Source organism: Quercus suber, unplaced genomic scaffold, assembly GCF_002906115.3.
Source record: "Quercus suber isolate HL8 unplaced genomic scaffold, Cork oak 2.0 scaffold_157, whole genome shotgun sequence".
In the NCBI taxonomy this organism is placed as follows: domain Eukaryota; kingdom Viridiplantae; phylum Streptophyta; class Magnoliopsida; order Fagales; family Fagaceae; genus Quercus; species Quercus suber.
The window spans coordinates 1,101,383-1,106,373 of record NW_027069618.1 but is presented as its reverse complement, the minus strand read 5'-3'; the positions used below and the strand labels follow the sequence as shown (position 1 = coordinate 1,106,373).

At 33.4% G+C, this 4,991-nt stretch overlaps 1 long non-coding RNA gene across 1 annotated transcript; it reads right to left on the bottom strand.

The window, feature by feature from the left end:
- Window positions 1-392: 392 nt before the first annotated feature.
- On the bottom strand, window positions 393-1,130 carry LOC136069214 (uncharacterized). The gene is made up of 2 exons (XR_010630455.1): window positions 1,020-1,130; window positions 393-609 (listed from the first exon to the last, which is right to left on the bottom strand). It is a non-coding gene; the product is annotated as an uncharacterized LOC136069214 (long non-coding RNA).
- Window positions 1,131-4,991: the final 3,861 nt, after the last annotated feature.

Sequence of the window (4,991 nt, the reverse complement as noted above, 5' to 3'; positions counted from 1 at the left end):
AGGGCTTTTAACCCCTCGCAACTTATTTTTAGCGAGAGGAAGCAATCGTCGTTAATAACTATTTGTGAGGACCTTTATACCCTCGCAATTAGTTATTTGCAAATTTCAAATTAACGACGAGACAAATAATAACGTCGTTAAAATTTATTTACAAAGGTTTTTAACCCCCTCAAAATTAGTTAGGAATAATAGTATCGACATTAAGCTATCACTTAAAACATTTTTGCGAGAGGTTAAGGAGTGTTGTTGTTCTATTAATTGCGAGGGAGTTTGTCATTACTATAAAGTTATTTATGACCAAATTTTTATGCCATCAGTGGTAATATTTTATATGATTTTTGAATTTATTTTATATCATTTTTTTTAACTATCATGTTACAATAATACAATAATTACTAAAAATTGATCCATTAAAAGATAAAAATTCATATAAGTTCGAACTTTAAAATATAAAATATACAAAGAAATCCTGAATTTAAACATTGTTTTAAACTTAAACAACTAGAATTATGACAATATCTATTAGTCTTCCTCTGAGTCACCCTCCAAGTTGTTTTCAACCTCTATGTTATTGTTTGAGATGTCCTCTTCATCTCTGCTAGTACCATCCTAAAAAAAAAAAAAACAAAAAAAAAAACAAAAAAAAAAAACATTAAACATGAGTTAAAATGAAACAATTAAAGTGAATTTGTATTTGTATCAATGCTTCAATAAATAAGTACACGTACCATATCAAATCTAATCATATAATAATATATTATAAACAACAGTAAACTCCTTATGGTCTCGGATAAGCTATAAGCAAGGAAAGCTATATTGCAACTTACCTTTTCAGTAAAGAGGTTCTAAGACTGGTTAAAAAGTCAGGTTTGCTATTCACTGCTTTGTATTTAAAACAATGTNTCAAAACTAAATATAAGATAATATATATATTATATATAGATGCAGCTGCAAACACAACAAACCATATGAAAGTTGTAGAAGATCCAAGAGGCAAAAGCATAAGTTTGAGATTGTACTGTGGTAGCTGGATCTATGTTAGATTGTTGGGTATGCCCATCGACTGCAACTTTTGTGCAAACTTCTCCTCAAGCTTCTCCACAACTTTTGCAAGTTTGGAATCCATTTCCTCTCTAGAGGACTGCCTCCAAATCTCTTTACGTCTTTCTTTGTAAAATCTTCTGCAACGTTTGCTACAACCTTTACCAGATGAAGTTAAGCCATACACATTGTTAGCCTTAATACCTATTCCCATGCCAAGAACACGACCATGGCTTGGTTCACAACCACTTCACGAAAGATTGATAATCATGTCTTAGTACCTTCAGAAACAGCTTTGGCCTTTATGGCATCCATTTTTTCCTACACATAAATAAACCACATGGATAATCAAACAACAAAAAAACTAGAGTTGATAACAAAATTAAAATTTTGGTATAAGTTGCATACATATAATGTCTTAGCATGATCAATTGCCCATTCTTTGCCATCCTTTTTTGTGTGAAATTTCTTAAAGCAAACAATGAGGCTAGGCTCAGAGCCCGTCTCAAGATATTGCAATGTTTAAAAGAAAAAAACAAAACATTGGTAAAGTTATTAAACTATGTAAATACACAATAAAATGTAAAACTATTTGATGATAATATAATATACCATTTCATATCTGTACTTGGCCATTGGTACAAACCTATAGTGGAGAAAATTTTAGAATTATTTATGTTTTCCTTATTTGTCAAAATTGTCTCCTGCATGTATTATTCATACACTAGAACATTAGTTTCTATGAAAATATTAACAAATAATGGTTAGAGAGAGAGTGAGAGAATTTATGACATGTATTTCATTTATACTTCACCTTCCCCCCCCCCCCCCCCCCCCCCCATAATTCTTGTAACGATCTTCTTCGCTTTGTACTTCTGAAAAATAGGATTTTTAATGCGAAACATCCAATCAAAATAGCAGTGTTTTACTGATTCTATAAATGCCTTCTTGACTCCCTCATCAAGCTGCTTATGCTTAAAGTGTTGAGCTCTGTATCGAGCATACAAAGTCTCTAGCTCAGAATTTGGGTATTCTGTAAAAGTTGTCCAAGCTCCATTAAGTTTTTAGTGAAAAAGAATGGTAATCTCTCGAGTGGTTTTTGGTGTAATAATTCTGAAAATAGAAATCAAACATGTTAACAATATCATATAGCTATGATACCATAATTAATTTCAATAGACCAACATAGCAATAAGTCAGTCACTTGCCATCATAAATCTCAACATCTATTTCACCATCTTCGCCATTGATGCCTTTAGCCTTTCCTCGACCCCTCTTTTTTCCAGCATTAGTACCTATTGATAAAACAAATAATAATAAAAATTTGATAAAGAACATGTACCTATTGACATAATTTTCTAGAATTATGTCAATTGTTTTATAAATAATGCTAGTGCCACAAGAAATTGATTCTTCCTGTCACTTGGAAGAAAAAAAGAAAAGAAAAAGAAGCTCTCCCAATAAGGGAAAGAATTGTATAATAATATTGTGAAATAATTTTTTTTTTTTTTTAACCATACGGCACCTATTAAATCTTACATTGCAATTGCACTATTATATACCTATAAAACTAGAATCCTATAAACTAGGACAGTATTATATGCCTATAAAATAAACCAAATGTGCTAACACTATTATATACCTATAAAATTTCATCAAAAAAAATTATATACCAATAAAATAAACCAAACATCTATTCTATCACATCAATCCTTAAGATTGATTCTGTAAAGCTAGTTATCCTTGTAACATTAGTTTATTCAAAGTTAAAGTAGGTCTTATTTATCCTTGTACCTTTGATTGATGGATCACCAAAAGTTGTAAAAGATTGAGCAAATCTGCTAATAGAAAACATAAATATAAAATTAGGAAGAGAGAGAGAGAGAGAGAGAGAGAGAGAGAGAGAGAGAGAGAGAGAGAGATAAATTAGAGGCACAAAGAATAAAACTGGAGGGGATAAATCAGTACTTGGCACCCTTGTCTTTGGTTTCGTTCTCTAGCCTCTCTGTGATGAGCTGGAGGCATAGCAAAAAAAAAATAAATACATAGTAGGATTTGTGCGGGAAATTTTAGCAGAAAGTAGTGGCAAAGAGTGAAAAAATTATGTGAAGTAGCGACAAAGAGAAAAATAAAAAAATAAATAAAAATCAGAGTAGGAAATATTTTAGGAAATATTTGAAAGCTTATTCAAAGATCCTATAACCATATACAAAACCCATTAAAAATAAAATACAAACCATAAATTAGATATTGAAAAAAAAAAAAAATACTAAGAGCATCTCCACTACTACTAGACTAGCCAAAGTCATTTCTGGGAGAGCAAACCCAAAAAGTCAGCTCCTTTCCTCTTTCTTCACTCTCTCCCTTTTTCAACCGAACTCATTTATCTCTCTTAAGTGTAACGGTAACATAATCTAAAATTAGAAAAAAATTTAATTAGAACAACAAATCTAAAATCAGACCAACAACAACAACAGATCAAGAACAGGGAAAAAGACAAATTTAATTAGAACAATAAATCTAAAACCGATTTAAGTTGGCTAATCTTCAAAAGGCAGCAGAAAAGAGGCAGTAGTGATTAAGCGGCAGTGAAGAGGCAACAGTGGACAGACTATTTCTCTTCTCTTCTCCGTGTCTGACTATAATAAGGAAGGGGTTAGGGTTTCATATTATAAATCTTTGGGTTTATTTGATTTTAACTTTTGATTTCCATAACAAATGAAAGTATGAAACCAATGACACTAACAAAAAAAGTAAGATCAGAGAAACAGAGTAGTACTGACACCAGCAATAGCTACGGAGAGAGGAGTGGACAGCGGCAACGGCAGCTAAGCATTAGAGACAGAGAGGGGAGTGGGCTATGGCATTGGAGGCGGCTAGGGTTTGGATTTGGAGAATCGGTTTGAGGATTGTTGAAGAGTGAACCAAAATACCAAATAGAGAAGTGAGACTATGAGAGTTTGAGAGAGCCAAGTAAAGAGTTGAGACTAAAGAAGTGAAGAGGTGAGGAAGCATGAAAAGGGAAGGAACCGTGAAGGTGAAGCCACGAGGCCCATGACCATGGACACGGAGCATTCAATCTGACCTTTGAGACTGAGTCCGAAGTGAAAACTGAAGAGAGTTAAGAGAGTGAAGAGAGCCATTAGGGTGTGTTTGGTTGGGGTGAAAACAGGGAGGATGGAAAATAGGATGGAAAATGTCATTTTCCACAGTTTGGTTAAGGAAAAAAAAAAATAGGAGAGACAAAAAATAAGGGAGAAAGTTTTCCATCCGGACCCACTTTTTTTATCTTCCTAATTTGGGAGGAAAATGGGGAGGGAAAAGTTCTGAGAAATGCATTTTACACATATACCCTCTTACCTATCCTTTACTTTATTCATGACATGATGACTTTTGCCTCTTCTCAATAACGTTGCTTTGGCTTTTGTCTTTTTTTTTTTTTTTTCTTTTGATTTTATAGGCTGCCTTTTTTCTTCTAATGGGTAGAAACGTTGCCTTTTTTTTTTTTTTTTTTAGTATGTCTCCCTTAGGATTTTGATCTGCCTCGATTTGAATTTCTGTTATTACCTCTGCCTCTTGTCTCAAGGTTTAGGGCAGAACCAGATCCTGAGGTTTCACCTGCATCTCTTCTGCGAATCTCCTCAGCCAGAATTAAATCTCGTATATCATTGTACTTGAGTTTTTCCTTTCCTGTAGAATTGCTTACTGCCATCCTCATTGCCTCCCAACTGTTTGGCAAAGAAGCCTAGACGATCAAAGCACGAATCTCATCATCAAAATCAATTTCTACAGACGACAATTGATTTGTAATAGTGTTAAATTCATTCAGATGTTGTGCTACTGATGCGTTCTCTGCCATCTTCAGATTGAACAGTTTCTTCATCAGATGCACCTTGTTGTTTGCTGACGGCTTTTCATACATACCAGACAAAGCCTTCATCAGATCTGCT